General features: G+C 44.3%; 1 long non-coding RNA gene across 1 annotated transcript in view; it reads left to right on the top strand.

Annotated features, from left to right (window-relative positions):
• The first annotated feature begins 3,279 nt into the window (after positions 1-3,279).
• LOC126161544 (uncharacterized) overlaps positions 3,280-23,371 on the top strand; it is a 221,989-nt gene continuing 201,897 nt past the window's right edge. Inside the window, exon 1 of the long non-coding RNA XR_007534930.1 lies at positions 3,280-3,472. This is a non-coding gene — a long non-coding RNA (uncharacterized LOC126161544). The remainder of the gene's footprint in view (positions 3,473-23,371) is intronic.

Raw genomic sequence — 23,371 nt, 5'->3', positions numbered from 1 at the left:
CGCACGAGCGATGGGACACAGCATCTCCGAGGTAGCTATGAAGTTGAGATTTTCCGTAGGACCATTTCACGAGCGTACCTTGAATATCAGGAATCTGGTAAAATATCAAATCTCCGACATCGCTGCGGCCGGAAAAAGATACTGCAAGAACGGTACCAACGACGACTGAAGAGAATTATTCAACGGGACAGAAGTGCAACGCTTCCGCAAATTGCTGTATATTTCAATGTTGGGCCATCAACAAGTGTCAGGGTGCGAACCATTCAACGAAACATCCGCGATATGGGCTTTCGGAGCCGAAGGCCCACTCGTCTACCCTTGATGACTGCACGACACAGAGCTTTACGCCTCGCTTGTGGCCGTCAACACTGACATTTGACTGATGATGACTGGAAATATGTTGCCTGGTCGGACGAGTCTCGTTTCAAATTGTATCGAGTGGATGGACGTGTGACGAGTATGAAGACAACCTCACGAATCCATGGACCCTGCATGTCAGCAGCAGACTGTTCAAGCTGATGGAGGCTCTGTAATGGTGTAGGTCGTGTGCAGTTGGAATGATATGGGACCCCTGATACTTCTAGATACGACTCTGACAGGTGACACATACGTAAGCAGCCTGTCTGATCACCTGCGTCCATTAATGTTCGTTGTGCATTCTGACGGACTTGGGCAGTTGCAGCAGGACAATGCGACACCTAACACGACCAGGATTGCTACCGAGTGGCTCCAGGAACATTCTTCTGGGTTTAAACACTTCCGATGCCCACCAAACTCACCAGGCATGAACATTATTGAACATATCTGGGATGCCTTTCTATGTGCTGTTCAGAAGAGATTTCCACCACCTCGTATCCTTACCGATTTATGGACAGCCCTTCATGATTCTTGGTGTCAATTCCGTCCAGCACTACTTCAGACATTAGTCGACTGCCGTGCTCGCTGGGGCCTTACACGATATTAGGCAGATGTACGAATTTCTTTGGCTTTTCGGTGCATTTGCTCACACTTGTGGCTTCAGCAGCGGTGTACTTCGTCGTCAGATCTGCAACAGGTCGCCGCCGATGCTGTTTTACGGAGGAGGCACACCTCAGAGTATTCCAGTCAACATTGTCAAAAGCTTTCGCTAAGTCTACAAATGCTAGAAACGTAGGTTTGACTTTCCTTAATCTTTCTTCTAAGATAAGTCGTAGGGTCAGTATTGCCTCACGTGTTCCAACATTTCTATGGAATCCAAACTGATCTTCCCCGAGGTCGGCTTCTATCAGTTTTTCCATTCGTCTGTAAGGAATTCGCGTTAGTATTTTGCAGCTGTGACTTATTAAACTGATAGTTCGGTAATTTTCAGATCTGTGAACGCCTGCTTTCTTTGGGATTGGAATATATATATATATTGGAATATATATTCTTCTTAAAGTCTGAGGGTATTTCGCCTGTGTCATACATCTTGCTCACCAGATGGTAGAGTTTTGTCAGGACTGGCTCTCCCAAAGCTGTCAGTAGTTCTAATGGAATGTTATCTACTCCTGGGGCCTTGTTTCTACTTAGGTCTTTCAGTGCTCTGTCAAACTCTTCACGCAGTATCATATCCCCCATTTCATCTTTATCTACATCCTCTTCCATTTCCATAATATTGTCCTCAAGTGCATCGCCCTTGTATAGACCCTCTATATACTCCTTCCACCTTTCTGCTTTCCCTTCTTTGCTTAGAACTGGGTTTCCATCTGAGCTCTTGATGTTCATACAAGTGGTTCTCTTTTCTCCAAAGGTTTTTTTAATTTTCCTGTAGGCACTATCTATCTTACCCCTCGTGAGATAAGCCTCTACATCCTTACATTTGTCCTCTATCCATCCCTGCTTAGCCATTTTGCACTTCCTGTGGATCTCATTTTTGAGACGTTTGTATTCTTTTTGGCTGCTTCACTTACTGCATTTTTGTATTTTCCCCTTTCATCAGTTAAATTCAGTATCTCTTCTGTTACCCAAGGATTTCTACTAGCCCTCGTCTTTTTACCTACTTGATCCTCTGCTGCCTTCACTATTTCATTCCTCAAAGCTACCCATTCTTTTTCTTCTGTATTTTTTTCCCTCATTCCTGTCAATTGTTCCCTTATGCTCTCTCTGAAATACTGTACAACCTCTGGTTCTTCCAGTTTATCCAGGTCCTATCTCCTTAAATTCCCACCTTTTTGCAGTTTCTTCAGTTTTAATCTACAGTTCATAACCAATAGATTGTGGTCAGAGTCCAGATCTGCCCCTGGAAATGTCTTACAATTTAAAATCTGGTCCCTAAATCTCTGCCTTACCATTATATAATCTATCTGAAACCTTCTAGACATAATAATAATATTTTCTCATGGCTCAATAGCCTGGTGAAAATCTTTCTATAGGACGCCACGCTGGCAATCTGAGTGTCCCTAACCTGTACAAGGTATCTAACAGGGGAAAGAGGACCTACAATTTAACATGGAATCCGAACCACATGTTGTTTGTGGCGACCCCTCACATCATTGAGAGGTGAGATCTACATTAAAGAGAAGAATAAAAAATCCATGGTGTGACTGAAAATCTATTCCAGTACCTCTCGGTTTCCAGGTACTCTCTTTATTGCTACACCACCAGAATCGACGTGTAAGTAGCTAGTTCACCTTTAGATTATGATGCATGAGCCTGCGAGTATCAACATTTGTGTCATATATGGCAATATCTTTTGATAGCATTGACTTTGAATCTTAAATTACACACATCGCCAAGGGATCATAAACATTTGTTCCAGACATAAATTTCAATTTGACACCTGTAACAAGTCCAGAGAATAATGGACAGACACAAACAGAGAGACAACAAAATGATCCTGTAGGGGTTAGGTTTCAACCGAATGAGGTACGGAACGCTAAAAACGAAAACCCTGTATTGTCTGTGCGTGGCAGACCATAAATTCCATTAACATTCCATATGGGAGGGTCATTAAAACTGAAATAGTTTGCCAGTGAATATAATATGCGAGAGGGCAGGACGATCTGACATACTGTTAGGCCCTATGTAGAGTTGGCAACCACTCGAGCACGTGCGCTTCAACAAGAACGTCTATTGGATGCCTCCTTTACAGTCGTATTCCTCAAGAGTTGATCACAGCACTGTTAAACAAGCGCACTGCAGCTCCGCGCGCGCGCCTGTCGTATCGCGCCGCTCACTTGTTTCTCCCGCGCGCGGGAAGCCGACGCGGCAGTGTTGCCACGTCTCCGAGCAGCGGCCGTCAGTCGCCGGCCGCCAGTCGCAGCTGACGGTCGCTGTCTCGTTGCGCTTGTGGTTTCGCGTCGCTGCGAATCGCGTCGCGCGCGTGTTTGCGAGATTACGGTCCGGTCGTGTGTGCTAAAGAGCGTGTGCTCGTGTGTGTGTGTTCTGTGTGTCCGCCTGGCGTCGAGCTTCTGAATTTCTTCGTACCGCTGACATTGGTTTTTCCCAAGAACTGGTGAGTTGCAATGTGTTATTGCCAGTGTTTGTTTTGTGAGCTCTGTGCGTAGCTCCGTGAATGAAACTGAATCAATACCATTTAACACCCGTCATAATTTTTCATATGTAAATCTGTTTAATGCAACACTCAGTGTATTTATTACCTGAAGAAAATTGTACGCATTATCGAGACACACTCGCCGAAACTCCAATAACAATATTGTTCCAAAAATTGAAAACCGCAATGCAGTGTACTAACCAAAGGTAACAAAACTAAATAAATAAAATACAAAAACATAAGAATAATTAACAATCCTTGACAAGGACATTCAGTAGTCAGAAATGCCAGTCTTCTAATACAAGTACCTGTGAATTTGGTTTAATGATAAAGCAAATCGCAGAAGGTCATTCACTGTAAGAAAGCTGAAGCTTTAGTTCATTAATGAAAGAGAAAAGTTGTGCATAATTACTGTCTATCCATCACGGTGATAGTGCACAAGAATACATCGGTCTGTGTTAAGACAGGCTAAAAGCAGAAGCTGAGGATATAAATGAAAAGTGGTGGCGGATTTAAGTCACTGGAGATTATTAATAAAGTCCCGAAAAATGTGAAGTAGATGTGTTATGCCATTTTGCAACAATTTCTTTATAGAATTTTGGGAGGATACTTGAGTAATGCAGTCAGTGAAATAAATACTGATCCTGGAAGAACTTTGAGAATGCAGTTACGTTAATTATAAACGTGACATGCAGAGGCAGAAAAGACAATCGTTCTTTTTCATAATACACTAGTGAACGAAACAATAAAAACGCTTGACGAGTGCTAAATCACCTTAGAAATTCCGCTAGTTAATTTAAAGCGCGTGGTGGAAAGTATTCTGTGACAATACCATTCCTGTTCCACGTCCTATTCTACTCCCGTATAGCGCGAAGAATAAGTGACTGTCTGGGTGCTTCTGTAAGCACCCTTCCCGAGTCCGGTGGGACGGATGACCTTTCTGTGTAGTCGCCCCTCCCCCCTTCTCCACCCCGACAAATCAACCAACTAATTTCAAATTACCGAGCAGGATTTACCGAGTACAGCACCACCCTTTCTCCAAAAATTCCCGTTTATGTTCCGTGACCGTTTTGCTTTCGTATGGACTGCACTGGTTTGTTATAATCGTAGCAGCGTGTCTCTGTATTCATTCGACGCCTGATATCATGGCTACTTTTTAAGGAAACCGCTTCGCTGCAAAAGCGCTCTAGAAATGGTGAGATTAGAGTCTTGTAAGCGGGTGTCCTTACCCTCGCAGAACTTCCCAATAAACGTGTATCGTTACTCTTATCAGTAGGCGTTTGTTCTGTTACATACCGCTAGGTATTACAAAGTGAGCATAAGACATTTCCCTAATTACAAAAGCCGGACGCGGTGGCGGAGCGGTTTAGGTGCTTCAGTGGGGAACCGCGCGACGGCTACGGTCGCAGGTTCGAATCCTGCCTCGTGTGTGGATGTGTGTGATGTCCTTAGGTTAGTTAGTTCTAGGGGACTGATGACTTCAGGTGTTAATTCCTGTAGTGCTCAGAGCCATTTGAACCCAATTACAAAAATGTATTTCCAAGGAACTATCCTAAATACATGCAAGTTGTTACGAATGGTAGCTTAATACATAAAGTATTTTATCGATACACTTCTTCGACAGGTCCTCTGTCTGTTGCCCGTAGGAGTTTTGGCGATACTCTATTAGAATGCACGTCTTTGTCAGCACCTCTTCCGTCACCGCCGCTACAACATTTCGTATTCGTGTCGTAAGAGCTTGCACATCGGGAACTGGTGAAATGAACACTTTAAACGCAACCCATAAAAAAAGGGTGTTGTGTCTGGTGAACGTGGGGACCACGATTCAAACCGTCTCTACCGATCTGTCTGCCCGGAAAGGTTTCGTCTAATAAGGGAAACTCCCCATCGCAGTCCCATCAGATTTAGCGGTGAGATGGCCCAGTAGATAACCCGTCAAAAAGTGAACACCGATCAAGCAGGAAAACCGGAAGAAGCTGTACTGAAATGTGAAGAAAGAAGCAAAATAGGAACAGTGAACGGTCCAGGCGCAACATCCGTAACGTTGAGCGAGTTTGAATAACCATGGGGTCATGATTATGTAGTCACTGTGTTGAAATGCGAAAGGTAAGATCCGTATTCGAATCTCCCTCGTGTCCCCTTTTTTTCACAAATTTATGAACTTTCCATCCGGTCATTGACATGTCTGTTAGCTGTTTTCAAATACATGTCTGTGTCGTTGTGTAACGTCAGTTTGCAACAGCGAGTTCTAATGAAGGGACCTCCTGACGTACGTACCTCCGATTTGCCGTACGGAAGTACCGCCTCTTGAATTCCTTTCTTGTTACACAGTTAACATTCGTTTATTTGTTGTTTTCATTTCTGTAAGAGCTCTCTGCGCCATCTCGCCTGCTCTCACTATTCATCACATTTACTTGCGACGGCAGTATATTCTTACTACAAGACTCATATTCTATAACCAATACCTAGTATGACAATTGCTAAGACTACAGAAGGAGAACAAACACGTCAATGACCGGACGGAAAGTTCATAATATTGTGAAAAAAGGAAAAACGCGCCGCGAGAGAGATATGAACACGGATCTCCCGCTTCGCAGTCCAACGCCGTAACCATACAACCAAGATTCCGTGATTCGTACACGTTGTTCGATATTGCACGTCTTGAGCTTGGGCCTTTCACTGCTTGTATTTTGTTTCTTTTTTCACAGTCCCGTTCACCTTCCTCCGGTTTTCATGCTTGATCTGTGTTCAGTTTCTAACGGTTTGTCCACAGGACCATTTTGCCACCGAATCTGAGGTGCGTGCGATGATAAGTAGTTTCCCTTGTAAGAACTAGCAACAGGCAACCTGGAGTGTGGCGGTGCACCAAATTGTAGTAGTAGTAGTAGTAGAAGTAGTAGCTTTATTCATCCGTAGGTCTCTTTGTACAAGGATATAGGACACGTCAAAGTATTCACAAATTCAGATCAATTTAAAATAAGCTAATTCGTATACACATATATTTACAGACTTCTAGTTAGAGACAATAATTAGATTTACTCCTGGCATACACACACACACACACACACACACACACACACACACACACACACACACTGGTGATCTCTGGGCCATTTTCTGTACCGCAACTTCCAATTTTCTATCCTGAAAAATTGAGTCAGCATCCCTCCAGAATGAGTGAGTTGTTGAGTTCAGAAAGAGGAAGAAGTGTAAGTATTGTGCTATGCATTGCTTGACGGTAAGTATTTCTAAAAAGGAAAACAAAAACACAAAGTGAAGGTGTTATGTGGAATGTTGGATATTTTATAATCATTATTATTATTATTTATTTGTATAACATATTTTTATCAAACCCCTACTCTGTTATAGCTAAATAATCCTTCAATATTTAAAATTTATTGCATAACAGGTACTTTTTAGCTGCCTTTTTAAATAAGTGTATTTTGACAATTTCTTTAATCTCTTTTGGTAATTTATTGTACAGTTTTATTCCTTGTTGTAGAATTCCTGTAGCTGTTGTGCAACGTAAAGTTCCAACGTTGTCCACTAATATTGTGTATTACGCCACACCACAAATTCGCATTCTAGCTTTGTCTTATCTGCTGTACCATGATATGCGGGTTGTCCCACCCCGAGATCAGAACATTACGCCTGTATACTTTCCCGGAGTTGTGAGAAATTGCTCCACCGGAAAAACAAAACATTATTAAGGCAGACATTGTTTGCATCGATTATTTCAGTTATGTTCCTAGCAAATTAGGCGTGTCTGGTCTATCATCTGGCTGCAAAGTTTGTAACATGTGCACCTTGTATGCATGTAACTACAGCCGTCTTTGTAAAATCTTCACCACAGTGATCTGAGGTATGCATTTTTTCCTGGAATCACGATGAGTCGATTTCCGTGCACTGCGTTGAAATGCTGTAGGGATTCATACAGTATCGACAATGTCGTCACTCATTCTAGGTCTGCAGTTTCTTGCCTCGTCACCAACTCTGCCAGTCTCTTTCAACTTTCAATACCATCCTTTTCTGCTGTTAAGAACTAGCAGAGCTCAACCGCTGGCACTTCGGAACTGTCGCTAAACTGTAATAGGAACTGTGCTTCATCAAACCACAAAACACACAGCGCCTTCTTCTGCCCTTGTGACAGCAGTATTCCTAAATTACGTAATCTGTAACAAGAGAGACAGAAAAGAAATCAGATTCTGTCAGAGCACATGTAAAAACGTATGCATAAAAATGTCATGACTTACGCTATCATTCTCAAAAAAAGAACGCGTAGACATGTGGAAGCTTCATGTGTTTGCTAGAAACCGCATAATTCCTTAGAAATAACTTTTTGCAATTAAGGAAAGACTGTATGCTCACCCTGTATCAATCTTCCATTCGCCTTCGTTACTACTGTTTGTGCACGTGTGTTCCGTTTCATATGGCTTGGTAACATTGTCCCTAGTTAGGTAACAAATTCCCGTAGTTAAATATTAATCTTCTAATCTACTTCCTTTCTTCATTGTGGACATATCTAGAATATAAGAAACATTTAAACACATGCTTCCCAATACAGAAATTGCACTAATCTGCAGAGAATTCTTGCAGAGAGATGTATTGTCGTCCGCATTGATTCGACTGTATGCTGCTTCCCTGGCCACCAACGCATGCTTGAGAACGTGCTCATTCACGTACGGTAGGCACTGATCGAGTGTTACGAGGCGTCAGCCATGAACTTCGAAGGAATGGAGTTCAAACCCCCAAGCCTGCCCTACCGTATTTAAATTTATCATCGGTTGCCATAACCATTTGAAGAAAATACGGGAAGTGTTACATCAACAAAGCCAATGCCATCCCCCCTTGCGCATGTACGGAACACACTGAAATGTTGCTTCAAACGCCACATCGCCACTCTGAGGACAGTGCCAGAAAATATCATTACTTGTTTCACGTCTTTTAGATAAGCACTATTACATCAGCAGGTCTTGCTAGTCCTGCTAATGTCGTTCCCATTTCTTGGTGTCTTATGAAGTGTTTATTTCTATAATTTCGTGCCACTGGTGTGTGTGCTATTTAATTGTGTTTGAGAGATATATTTCTTTTTCACAGGTGTTGCTTGTAGCACAGTAATTTTGTTTTCTTTTTACTCTGTTAACCGTTTCCATTGCGATTTCATTTTCTGGACAGTTAAAACTTCCTCTGAAGAAGTAATTTTACGCCGTCGGAAAGCTTCACTTGCTTTCTGCGTTTTCGTTACGGTGTCGCCCCTTTATCTAGGTTACTTCCTAACTTGCAATGTGGCCCATACAATATTTCATTTCCTTGCGCCTGCCTGAAAAGTCTGTTTCTCCAGTTAGTTTGCCGGCCGTTGTGACCGAGCGGTTCTAGGCACTTCAGTCCGGAACCGCGCTGCTGCTGGTGTCGCAGGTTCGAATCCCGCCTCGGGCATGGACGTGTGTGATGTCCTTAGGTTAGTTAGATTTAAGTCTTTCTAAGTCTAAGGGACTGATGACCTCAGATGTTAAGTCCCATAGTGCTCAGAGCCATTTGAACCATTTTTTTCCAGTTAGTTTCTGCCTGTGCCTTATATTTACTTGTGTCTCAGAAACGTATTTATTTTTCCCGTTAGTGGTATATAGCGCAATAACTTCTTCTGAGCTCTGATAAACGTTTACATTGCATCTTTATTTTCTAGACATTTAAAAGTTTCTCTGAACAAATAATTTCGCGTCAACAGGAACCTATACTTGCCATGTGCCTTTTCATTAAATGGTCTCTCCTTTATCAAGAATATTTCCTAACTAGCTTCACTTTAAACGTAGAATTTACGACACTAGCGTATCATTTTAACCCGAAGTGATTTATTTCCACATCGTTGTTTTCGCAGATATCGTATGCGAATTTAAAGTTAAAGGTTATCTCGCCTTCGCAGATTTTGCTTTTTTTTCTATCGTCTCATTGCTTTTCTTTTACTTCACTGGCTTTGAAGGATAATTTAAGATTTGTTAAGAACGAGAGAATCGCACATGAAGCGTTCGTGTGAATTGCTCTACGGAATTAAGATTTAGTTCGTTCCTAATGTTTACACAAGAAACCACATTGCAATCATTTATATGATTGAGAAGAACGAGTAGCATGGTTAGAAACTAGTTCCTTTCTATCACCACCATTTACATCGTGTTTTTGACCTGTGGGTGTGTTGCGTTGTGTCTCACCTGTTCGAATTAAATGTTAAACAGTTTTTCCCGTATTTTCGACTTTATTTGCAAGGAGAAAAAACATTCAGGTCTTTCGAAGTTTCTGACGTCTACATGGGCCTGGTCTGAAACAACTTTCCATTCCTTGCTGAAACTTTTGCAGCATGAATTCGACGTTTGTCTTCACGATCTGTGGTTCGTTCCCACATTCCCTCTGACATAGCCTCATTCAATTTCTGCGAGGTGTTCCTACAGTAGCTTTTCTCCATTCCCATTTTAGACATTAGATAACCTGTTCTTGGTCTCTTAAGCGTCTTTATAATTATATAACGCTACACGCAACATAATTAAACGTTACTGGTCTTTAATGGGTTAGGTTTTATGGTTTGTGTTTCTCTTAAGCGCCACAATTTAAATCTCCTTACTCCACACAGACGTCCCATTCCTTTGCATTTGTATCACGCATCGTAGATCAACTGTTTTTCAGCAATGAATATTAACAAATGGGAACTCCTCACGCCTACTTCCAATAACAGCCACTCTTCGCGACAAATTGTGCAAAAAATGTGATGCGCGGGCTACCAATGCGACCGGATATACGAAGAAAGTGATGATTTGTCAGTTGGTTTCTGAATGTTGCTTTCAGAAACTACCCACAATCACTTGAATATTGCGAATGGCCATTTATTTCAGAATGCACCTGTTTAATGAGAAAAGCGAATTTCATTACAATAGATGAGTGGTTGAAGCTGAAAGCAATAACAAAATTGATTATTTAATAACTGGTAAACTAAATAATGACAACCGTCTTCAAAGGCATACAACAGATCATATTCAAAACAAGACAAACTCAAAGTTAGAGGCAGCAGTAATTTTTTGGTTTTCCCATCACAATGTTGTATCTAGATAGCGAATATTTTTGTGCTCTACGCTTAACAAGTGACTAATTTCGGCATCGGTCCATAAGAGATCAGTTAAATTGGAAAAAAAAATCTACCACTACAACGCAAGCTAAAATAGACTAGCAATGTATCATTCCATCTTCTGATACAAAGAATCTCGTCAGTTGTAAGTGGTTATAGACTACTTTCAGGCGATGACCTTAACGCCCTCTATTACAATATTGAAGATTCGCTTTAGTGAACCTAAGAAGTGAGTGCGAACCACGTTATGTATTTAAGGTGCTCAATTTACTCGAGAGGTCTGATATGCGAAGCGCACGGGTATATTAAAAGCCGTTAAGTCATATTTACAGGGTGTCCACAAATCAAGTTCCCGTTTCAAAACGCTGTAGAAAAGGAACCGATGCTCACAGTGACGTGAAATTTGAACTGAGTATTGTTGACGCAAGGGGGGACGTCATGCGACGAAAAAATGTAATGAATGTTTGTAGATGGTGCTGTTCCCTTCAGAATATGCGCTCCAGTCGACGAGCGGCACACAGCTGTTATCAGTTTGCATCCCAGACTCAAAACATGACTGTTTCCATGAAGGACCACGAGGTGCTGGTAAAGCTCTTTTAGAAGAACGGTGACTGTGCGCCACAAAATGGTTCAAATGGCTCTGAGCACTATGGGAATTAACATCTGAGGTCATCAGTCCCCTAGAACTTAGAACTACTTAAACCTAACTAACCTAAGGACATCACACACATACATGCCTGAGGCAGGATTCGAACCAGCGACTGTAGCAGTCACGCAGTTCCGGACTGGAGCGCCTAGAACCCCTCGGCCTCCGCGGCCGGCCGTACGCCAGCATCCCTGCCGAAGTTCCGAACACTAAAGAGTATGAAAAAAGGCTTTGGTCCGCTGTGTGCTAAGAGGCTGGAGAAAATTATTACAAAATTCGAAAAGACCGGTCCTTTTTGAAGTGCAATGTGGCAGAGGGAGGGAACCATTTAATCCGACGTCTGTCGAAAACGTGGCCACAGCACTGCAGGAAGGGAATTTCCCGAACGATGGCGTTGCCTGCAAGCTCAGTGCATAAAATCCTACGAAACGTGCCGCATTGCTATCTATACAGAATCATCCGTGTTCGTAGTTGCTTCCTCCTTACCTGTCAGCAAGACGAATGTAGGCTCTGGAAGTTCTTACCCGCAGTGATGTGGACAATGAATGGCCCAGGAAGATTCTGTGGATAGACGAAGCCCATGTTCATCTCCAAGGACATCTCAGTACGCTGAAATGCTGAATATAGCCAACGGAAAATCCACACGCACACCATCCGGTGACACTTCACTCTACGAAGGTGACGAGGTAGTGCGTGTTTACGGAATCATTTATCGTAGGGCTGTGTTTTTCCGACGAGAGGAGTCCTGCGTGTCCTGTTATACCGTCACAGGCTCACGCTGCGAAAGTCTTTTGCGCACCAGTATGATTCCAACACTTCAATAGCATGGATGAGTGGTAGGATCATTTTTTGCAAGATGGCGCTCCTCCTCACATTGCACAACCGGTGAAGCGGCAGCTGCAGAGACATTTCGGAAATGCTAGAATTATCTGCCGTCATTTCACTACAGCATGGCCACCCATATTACCTGATGTTAATCCGTGTGACCTCTGGCTGTGGGGTTATCTGAAAGATGTGTTCGGTGTTCCCATTACGAACGTAGCTGAATTGAAGGCACGCATTGTGCAACACATACTGAACATTCCAATTTTTTGTGGAACAAGCCGTTTCTCGATTTCAACTTGCAACAGAAAACTATGAACAGCATACTAAACATGTTTTGCGCCAGTCTCAGGACACAATGAAACAGAAGTCATTTTGCTTTTTATGAGGTTTTTTACCTAAGGACAATTAAGAATCGATTCTTCCCACCCGATGTGGTACGACCTTGTCGTGGATGGGCATACCTAACAGTGCCACAACTCTTCACAGCCGAACTTGTGCAGTCACGCACATTCAACAGCACGGGTGTAATGTGCAACTCAACCCACAGACGCCGTACTGCGATTCATCTGTCATTTGTAGCCGACCCCAATTACGTTAAGATGCTTACAGAGCTGTCTATTAGTAAAGTTATCGTTTTTTTCCACGACATTCCTACTACGTCGATAATACACTGTTCAAATTTGACGTCATTCTCTGCAATGATTCTCCTCTTACAGCGTTTTGAAATTGTAACTTTAACTAAGGACACTTGTGTATATTTTTCAAGATTAAAAACAGTCTTGATCGCAACTTTTTATTTTTATTGGAGTGACCGGTTTCGATTCTATTTAAGAACCATCTTCAGACTCCGGAACGGTGGGTGGACTCCGTGGTGCAAGTTGCACCGACCCTCGACGCTGGAATAACTATCAGCTATTAAAGACGCCTAACGTCGCCGGGAAATATCCAACAAACCCTATTCCCCAAGACGTGATCTATAAGCCGTAGAGATTTGGCGAAAGACTTTGAAACACGCTGCGTATGTGGTGTATCATAACTCCCGCTACAGGCTTCTACGCATTGTGGCTGGCACAGTAATTACACTGAAGAGCCAAAGAAACTTCTACCCGTGCCTAATATCGTGTAGGATGATGATGTTTGGTTTGTGGGGCGCTCAACTGCGTGGTTATCAGCGCCCGTACAATTACCCAATCTTTGCTCAGTTCAATTTCGCCACTTTCCTGGATGATGATGAAATGATGAGGACAACACAAACACCCAGTCATCTCGAGGCAGGTGAAAATCCCTGACCCCGCCGGGAATCGAACCCGGGACCCCGTGCTCGGGAAGCGAGAACGGTACCGCGAGACCACGAGCGGCGGACAATATCGTGTAGGGGTCCCGCGAGCACGCAGAAGTGCTGCAACACGACGTGGCATGGACTCCACTAATATCTGAAGTAGAACAGGAGGAAACTGACACCACGAATCCTGCAGGGCTGTCCATACATCCGTAAGAGGACGAGGGGGTGGAAGAGCACGTTGCAAGACATGACAGATATGCTCAATGACGTTCACATCTGGGGAGTTTGGTGACCAACGGAAGTGTTTAAACTCAGAAGACTGTTACTGTAGCTACTCCGTAGCAATTCTGGACGTATGGGGTGTCGCATTGTCCTTCTGGAATTGCTCAAATCCGTCGGAATGCACAATGGACATGAATGGATGCAGGTGATCAGACAGGATGCTTATGCACCTCTTACAGTCGTGTCTAGACGTATCAGGGGTCCCATATCACTCCAACAACACACGCCCCACACCATTACTGAACCTCCATCAACTTGAACAGTGCCCTACTGATATGCAGGGTCCATGGATTCATGAGGTTGTCTCCATATCCATACACGTCCATCCGCTCTATAAAATTTGAAACGAGACTAGTCCCACCAGGCAACATGTTTCCAGTCATCAACAGCCCAATGTCGGTGTCGACAGGCCCAGGCGAGCCGTAAAGCTTTGTATCGGGCAGTAATCAACGGTACACGAGTGAGCCTTCGGCTCCGAATGCCCATATCGATGATGTTCCGTTGAACGGTTCGCACGCTGACACTTGATGATGCCCCAACATTGTAATCTGCAACAATTTGTGAAAGGACAGCACTTGTGTGGTCGTCGGTCCCGTTTTGGCATGATATTTTTGCGGCCGCAGCGATGTCGGATATTTGATGTTTTACCGCATCCTTGATATTCACGGTGCACTCGTGAAATGGTCCTACGGGAAAATCCCCACTTCATCGCTGCCTCGGAGATGCTGTGTTCCATAGCTCAGGCGCCGACTATATCACGCCGTTCAAAATCACTTAAATCTTGTTAACCTGCTCTTGTAGCGGCAGTAACCGATCTAATAACCGCACCAGACACTTAGTGTCTTATATAGGCGTTGCTGACCGCAGCGCCGTAATCTGCCTGTTTACATAGATCTGTATTTGGATACGCATGCCTACGCCAATTTCTTTGGCACTTCAGTGTAGTAGATAAATTTTCGATAAGACACCCGTGTCCAGAAACGTTCCGTTTGGATTTAAAATAAATTTGAACACCTGATCAGTTTCAAATATCCAGGTTTACGATATGTATCCAAACTTAAAAGAGGACGCTGTCGTCAGCCCCTGGCATGATGTGCCCGCCAGCCTTATTTACAATCACTGATTCAGTGTTCCGCTCACTTGTCAGTCCTTCATTGAGCAGTCAGCGGGACAGTACAAAAAGATTGGATACACTTTTGAAGAGTACACAGTGTCTGATAATTTACGGTGAAGCTAACCGCAATGGTAGAGTTGCACAACCCGTGTATCGAGAACGGTTCCCGGATTGTCTCATCGTATCAGATACCATTTTACCTGGCTACAACAACAGCTGCGAGAAACCGGTGCGTTTGTAACTAGGAGAAGGATGAACCACCCTCTCGACTTCGACGACATCCTTCATCACGTAGAAGAGAACCAGACGCCGAGTATTAGAAACATTGTCTATGCCGCACGCGAGCGTCTGACGTGTTGTACGTGACCAGCAGCCCCACCCTTACCACCCGCAGAAGCCATGTTTCAGTTTTAGCATGTTTTTATTACATCATTATGTCTACTTGCTCACATTTCTATGCTGCGGTCTTTCAAATGTTTGAAGCTGACTTCACTTCGACTGTTGTTTTGAACTGTCGAAACAGCCACATTTGGGAAGACGAAAAGCCTCGTGCCACACATTAACGCAGATTTGGCAACGGTTCGGTATCAACGAATGGGCTGGTATCATTCATCACCATATTTGGCTGTACGTTCTTCCGTACCGCCTAACGGGTGCTAGATACTAGACAGCTTTGTAAGAGGTAGTGGTGTAGTTACTGTAAAATTTGTAACTGTCACTTCGTCAGCAAACGTTCCAACGTGATGGGACACCCTCGCTTTTTGCAGATGGCTTCCGGAAACAAACGATGGAAATTTGACAGCTCGAAGAGGACCAACTCCTTGGCTACCAAAATTGGGAGATTTATCTCCACATTTCCTCATGGATCCGTCTGAAGAGTCCTCTGCATAAGACTCCTGTGCAATCGGTAGGAGATCTCCTCACTCGAGTTCTGGCGCCAGAAGAAATTATTCGGCATACACGAGGGTATACAGACGGTAGCGTGTGTATTCCCCTGTAAGAGAAATGGCATTACCGACAAACTTAACATCAATATTGGGAACGACGCAGTAGAAGTAGTTATTCTGGTATATCGGAAACAAAATAACATATGAAGCTTGGAGAACACGAGAAGGAGACTATCACAAGTGAAGGAGTCCTGCTATGAAATGAGATGGGATCTTAGACTATCACCCCGGCTGTCGGCCAGTATGGTGGCTGATAATACATTGGTATCCCACCACTATCCAGGGTGTCTCCAGGTACGTCTTTGGCCTGGAATGGTATAGACTGGACTAGAATTGTCTTCATTGATGAGTGCTGCTTCGAACTGAGCCATGTTGAGCAGCGAAGAGGTGTCTGGGAACTCCCCAGACAGCGATGGGACAACAGACCGACTGTCGCCTGGCATACCGCCCAACAACCAGGAGTGATGGTCTAGAGTGCTAATTCTCTTCACAGCAAGAACCCTTTGGTTGTCATCCGCAGCACCCTTCCAGCACAGCCTTACATCGACGATACTCTACGTCCTGTTTTATTGCCATTCGTGGCAAGCCATCCTAGGTTTACATTTCAGCATGATAATGCCCCCTGGCACACAGTGAGAGTTTTTGCTGTTTGCCTTCATGCTTGCCAAACCCTACCTTGGCGAGCAAGGTCGCCGGATCTCTCTTCAAATGAGAACGTTTGGAGTATTATGGGCAGGGACCTCCAACCAGCTCGAGATTTTGACGATCTAAAGCGACAGTTGGACAGAACTTGGGACGATATCCCTCAGGACGACAACCAACAACTCTATCAATCAGTACCAAGCCGAATAACTGCTTGTATAAGGGCCAGAGGTGGAACAACGCGACGTTGACTTGTTTCCGTCGCATTCGGATACTTCCTTCGTGGTGCGCCGCTTGTGTATAACATTGCATACAATTTATCCGTATCCACCAATGAACAGTTCCTTTTGTGACAGTAGTGCAACTACGTCGTTTAGGAAAATAGTGTGTGTCATCAGTACCTTCGACAGTGCCAAGGAAATAGTTTTGAGACATCGAGAACAGAAGCAGATTGCCACAATCCGACTTGTGTTCCTATGTAAGTCCAGGGACGACCAAACACAAACGAACACGTATTTCTCAAATTGTAGAAAATGCGTAATACAGGTTGCTTACCGAAGTCAGTTCTCTGGTTTGATGCGACACGCCAGGATTTCCTTTCCCGTGCTAATCTATTCATTTCATAGCAGCATTACATCCAACGACTCGATCAACTGGGGACACCAAAAAGTACATAGCTGATCAAAATTGTCCGGACGCCTATCAGCGAACATTAATACAGGGTATTTCTAACATTCACCTTTATGATGGGTCGGTATCTGGTGGGAACACTTTCAGTGAATGTTCTTGGAGGAACCGCAACCCCTTCTGCCTCAAGAGCCGATAGCCGAGAAGGTAGAGATGTTGGTTGCTGGGTTTGGACGAAATCGACTTTCTCACTAATCTCACATGTGGTCTGCTGAGCTCAGATAGAGACTCTGGACACGCTATTGTCTAGCGGTTCCGGCGCTGCAGTCCGGAACCGCGGGACTGCTACGGTCGCAGGTTCGAATCCTGCCTCGGGCATGGGTGTGTGTGATGTCCTTAGGTTAGTTAGGTTTAAGTAGTTCTAAGTTCTAGGGGACTTATGACCTAAGATGTTGAGTCCCATAGTGCTCAGAGCCATTTGAACCATTTGACACGCTATTGCATTTCATAAATGTCATAGTTGGCAGACCATTACCCTATAGGCGCTGAGGTTGAAAATACCGCTTCAGTTGTAAATTACTTTATTTTCACGCGACCGGTTTCGGACTGTTATGAGCCCATCCTCAGGTGTCGTAGCTGTGCTGTGGTCTCCGAGCGCCGCATGTACCCCTGAGGATGGACTTATAACAGTCCGAAACCGGTCGCGTGAAAATAAAGTAATTTACAACCGAAGCGGTATTTTCAACCTCTGCTGTAATGCTCAGTTGCGGACATTTTGCCAACAGGATTGTTTGCAATAGACGCTGTTTATGACGCAGTTGTCATGCTGGTATAGATAGTCACCGTCTCTGAACAGTCTCTATACTGAACGCAGCACAAGGTGCTGTAAAATGTATCTTTCCGGTCCGCAGCTCGTGGTCGTGCGGTAGCGTTCTCGCTTCCCACGCCCGGGTTCCCGGGTTCGATTCCCGGCGGGGTCAGGGATTTTCTCTGCCTCGTGATGACTGAGTGTTCTGTGAAGTCCTTAGGTTAGTTAGGTTTAAGTGGTTCTAAGTTCTAAGGGGCTGATGACCATAGATGTTAAGTCCCATAGTGCTCAGAGCCATTTGAACCATTTTTTTGTATCTTTCCACACTCGGCTTTTTCTTAAGCGTCATAAATTAACCACACGCTAACCACGAAGTATGCTTTCATACAGAAACACCACCTCCTCTGCACATCACTGTTGGCACTATGTGATGGCAGCAAGTGTTCTCTTAACATCTGGCAAACCGAAACCCTTCCACCGCATTACTAGAGGGTGTAGTACTCCCAGTCACTCGTCTCGATTCATCCACTGTACAGTGACGGCGACCTTTACACTACCTCAACCGTCGGTTAGCGCTGATTACCGAAATTTGTGGTTTATGAGGAGATGCTCGACCGTTGTACCTCATTATTTCTGTATCCATACCCACAGTCGTTTTGTTAGCTGGACTGCTGGTAGCACTTTGCATCTCAGGTGTAGTTCCATCCACTGATTTCATGCTATATTTTATGACCTCTCTGTGCAGTGCTCTACAAATCCTGTGAATCAGTACGTAAGGTTTGACTGGTCTTCGTTTAGTTGTAGTTATTCCTTCGCATTTCCACTTCACAATCACATGACCAACAGCCCATTTGGGAAGTTTTAGAAGGGCTGAATTGTCCCTGGGTGATTTTTTGCTCAGGTATCTTCTAATAACTAGTCTATTTTCGAGCCACTGTGCTCTCCTTACGGACTCATTCCGCTGTTTGTACTTCTCTGCCTACAACAGATAGTCATTGCCTCCTTTTATATTTGCTGGTCCACCTTCTGAGACCTCTACGGGGCCACTGCAGCAGCTGAGATGGTCCAGCAGCGTCTGGTGTGGGAAAGGAAGGTGGTTCTGTCTCTGGAACAAAGGAAACAGCAGTTTCTCGGTGTCAAGAGGAGGATCACAGCGACGTTGTAATTGATTGACATGTGTGCAGCACTGTGTCCCACCCTGAAGTGTCACCGAGGCCATGGCCCTGCCTGGTAATTTGGACATTACTGCTGGAAACCAGTATTGGCATCCGTCAGTAAAACCAAAGGCCCACATTGGGTCTTTAAGTGAAAAATGGTGGCAGCTGGACCACTGAGTAAGACGGCTGTAAACTGCAGGTGACCAGTGAGAGCAGCTATGAAGTTTCTCTCCAGAAGACAAGCTCTTCTGTGGGCTTGACCTGTAGGATTCCAGAGAAAAGGTGACAGCGTCTTCCAGAGGATGGAGATGGCGCAGTTTAGACATTTTTGTTGTAAATGAGCAGACGAAACATTCTACTGGTCTCTTTTGAGGCAAGGTCGAAGGGTGTTGTGTGAAGCAGGGTGATGCCATTTTTTTCACAGAACGTGAAGAATTCTGCAAATGCAAATTGGCGACCATTTTCTGTGACAGTGGTATCAGGAAGTCATAAATGAAAAAAAAAATTGTGGAAAGGTCTGAACAGTTTGACTAATTCTGTGGCAGATATGTGGGAAACGTAATGGAACCTTCTAACCACATATATTGCAATAATCTGAATGTGACCAAAGAAGTTCGTTCGAAGTCCAAGTGAAGCCTGGACCAAGGACTGGAAGAGTCTAGCCAAGGGAAGAAAGACTATGGAAGAGCAGCCTACTTGCTCTGATAGGTGGTGCAAAAGGATACCACATGAATAATAGCAGTGTCCATCCAATACAAATAGCAGGCCAGACATTTAATGAGCAACACACCTACACACCTCAGCGCCTGACGCTGAGTAGCGACATAGCATGGAGCTGGAGAGATGAAGGGGTGACCAGCCAGGTGTGGCTGTTTTCTCCTTCAGGCAGCAGGCGTTCAGAGTTGAGAGCTGGTTGCAGTGGTGCCAGTAGGCTTTGAAATCTGGCTGCCAGACCTGTTTGCAGCCTGGTGGCCAACTGCAGGCTACCAGGTGGAGGATCTTGCGGAGACTTGGATCCTCTGTTGTGGGATGTGCAATAAGCTTGACATCAAGTATATGGTTGGCCACAGCTTCTTCTGCAGCAATAGGGAGGTGGAAACACACCTCTAGATCCTTGCCGAACACTGAATCGTGACCCAGCAGTAAGCAGGAAAGGCGATCAGCATTTGAGTGTTGTTTGGTAGAGCGACACTGAATACTATAATTGTAACTTGGTAGGGACAGGAGCAACCACTGAAGTCGGCATGTGACTTTTGTGGGACTGTTGGCTGTAGTACTGAAAAGAGAATGGAAAGCTTTGTAGTCGTTGAATAATGTGAAATGCCTATCGATACATAATCATGGAATTTTGTTCAAAAACGGTTCAAATGGCTCTAAGCACTATGGGACTTAACATCTGAGGTCATCAGTCCCCTAGACTTAGAACTACTTAAACCTAACTAACCTAAGGACAACACACACATCAATGCCCGATGCAGGATTCGAAACTGCGACCGTAGCGGTCCCGCGGTTCCAGGCTGATGCGCCTAGAACCGCCCGGCCATTGCGGCCGGCTGGAATTTTGTAAGGACAAAAAGATGCCTAATGCTTCTTTCTCAATCAAGCTATAATTTCGACGAACAGCGGTGAGGGTTTTGGACATGAAAGCGATTGGGCATTCCACTGTGTCAAACACAGTCACGTTGGTCATGACTACCTCATCCCATAATCTAACACATCCGTGGAAATAATAAGAGATTTGATGGGGTAGTACTCTCTGAGGAATGAGGGATGGAGAAGGTCCTGTTTCAAGTCTCTGAAATATTCGTCACACTCTTGGGGTCCGTTGCCAATAGAATTTTCCACAGTAGGTGATGCAATGGTTCGGCAATGGTGGCCACTTGGGGAATAAAGTTTCAGTAAGGATTTAACTGTCACAACACTCATTTCCGATGGCTAGCATTGCTTAGAGACGGAAGTTTTTGTGCTGCCACACTGTACAGAGGTGTGAGTGGATGCCAGAGGCATTGAAAATGTGTCCAAGATATTCAACTTGACCAACGAAAAAAACAACATTTGACCTTGTCACATTTTAAATTGGCTTGTTGAAGGACCATGGATAGAGAGCATCCAAGTTGTTGGCCAGGCCCTGGGTAACTTTTCCTGTGAAGAGAATGTCGTCTAAGTAGTTTGCTGTCTGTGGTAAATTTGGAATGAGGTGCTCCAGATATTGAAATATCACTGGGGTGCTAGCTATAGCAGAGGGAAGTCTGTTCTATTGGAACAATCCGAAGGGGGCCTTGATGACTAGAATACGTTAGTATTCTTTGTCCAATGTCAGGTTAATTTTTGCAGACACTTTCCTGCCTTCTGGATGGACCATGATGTCCGCTAACTTAGGTATCTGGTATCGTCAATGAATGACTGGGCGTTGATGCTTGTGAGGCACCATTTGGTTTTTGAACAACGACAATGAGCGTGGCCCATTGACTGTTGAGAACTGGAGGGAGGCTGCCCTCATCTTGTAGGCGCTGTAATTCCCCCTGAACCTTATCCATGAGAGCAAACGAACATTTCTGCCGTTAGAAAAATTCAGCATTAGCGTTGGAAGAAGGACCACATGGACTCCACATTTTCTGTTATCCAAAGGGGTTTGTGAGAATACAGAGATAAATTTTGAAAAAGCCTATCTTCAGTATATGAGATTGTGCCCAAAGAGTTGACTGCTAGGGACGGAGTCGTGAATTTCGAACTCAACTGCATTAAAAACGTCCACGCCTAAGACACTGACTGCTCTCGTGCATCCACTACCAAAATCTTCGCCATGATGTTGTGCAACTGTTATTGTACTTGGGCAGTAAATTGTCGATTAATTTTTATAACGTCGTTGCTATAGCTTCACATTGGGGTATTAGAGGCTTGGAGGAGAGGGGACTTGACACTACTATATGATTCTCAGTCGATAATGGGCCCAGTGAACCCCATATATGCTGCAAGAAGATAGGCACATTGTTGATTTTTGGCAGTTAATGGGAGACTTTCCATAGTGTGTGTTGAAACACTAATTTTATATTTGCTATGTCTGGGTGCAGCTCATCCATGTTGTCTGCCTCTATGTGTAAGTGGTCTATGCAGGTCCAGTCCAGTAGCATCTTCAAAACTAACTGAGACACTTTGGCTGTATGCCTAGATTTCCCATTAGAGATACACTTTTGCTGGTAACGGACTGGTAATGCCGATGGCTGAAGAAACACTGACTGCAGGAAGGAAGATGTAGGAAAGATGCCACGGTGCCACCTGTCTGCCTGAGCTTCGTAAGTCCAATCTGTAATTGGATGCCGGCCGCTGTGGCCGAGCGCTTCTAGGCGCTTCAGTCCGGAACGGCGCTGCTGCTACGGTCGCAGGTTCGAATCCTGGTTCGGGCATGGATGTGTGTGATGTCCTTAGCTTAGTTAAGAAGTCTATGGGACACATGAGCTCAGATGTTAAGTCCCATAGTGCTTGGAGCCATTTGAACCATTTTTGTAATTGGTTTTGAGGACGTGTTGTTCGAGTTGTAAATACTTGTGAAGGGTCCTTGAGGGTAGCTGAAGACCAAAGAGATTGTTTGAATGCCTCGATGATGGTAATACAAGTTTCTAGATTGGAGCGTTGAGTTTCAAGAGATCACTTGTAAGACTGTCGTATGAGGCATGCACTAAAATCATGTCTCTAAACAAGGAAGCAGCATATCAGTGATAGTTAATCCATTCTCTGTATGACACTCCATGGAGTTTCAGACAGCTAAAAACCTCGTGGTGGGCTGCCGTCAAGTGTGCTTGAGACTCAAATTATTCAAGTAAACTGGTCTTTAGCTTACCATACAGAAGAGCATTGATTCGGCTGTTGTAATGGGTGGTAAATGCCAAGGTCTATGTATGCCACGAAGAAAGTGATCCATTGGTCGTCGCCTGAGATATTGTGAGTCAAGAAATGCTGCCTCATGCATGGAGTGTAGTTTGCCCATGGTCAAACTTTCCTATCGAATGGCTGGAAAGCTGGTGGCACCAACTGGAAACTCTTCACTGTAGAGTTGATCTCGAAGAGGCAGGAGGAGTTTTCCAGAGGTGATTGGTGAAGACCGTCTGACACTCTATTAGGAGTCCATGGGTGCGCTGCATCTTTAGGTGTATTATCAACACCTGGGCAGAGGGATCAACCGTTTCTGACATGCTATAAGCAATGTTATAACGAGGGTGTTTTCAAATTGAAAACACCCCAAGCACTGACTACATGGATCAGAACACATGTGTGAGCCTGTTGTGAATACAAAACTGCTTCACCAATTGTTATGTCTGGTGGCGGCACGAAAAATATTCAGTTAGCAATGGCTAGGCAAGTATATCAATCAAAGGTGAATATTACATCTACTCTGCCATGGACTGAAACATGTCACATCTTGAA

The sequence above is a fragment of the Schistocerca cancellata genome, chromosome 2, assembly GCF_023864275.1.
Source record: "Schistocerca cancellata isolate TAMUIC-IGC-003103 chromosome 2, iqSchCanc2.1, whole genome shotgun sequence".
Classification (NCBI taxonomy): Eukaryota; Metazoa; Arthropoda; class Insecta; order Orthoptera; family Acrididae; genus Schistocerca; species Schistocerca cancellata.
Note: the sequence above shows the minus strand (reverse complement) of the source record. Positions and strands in the feature narration are given on the sequence as shown.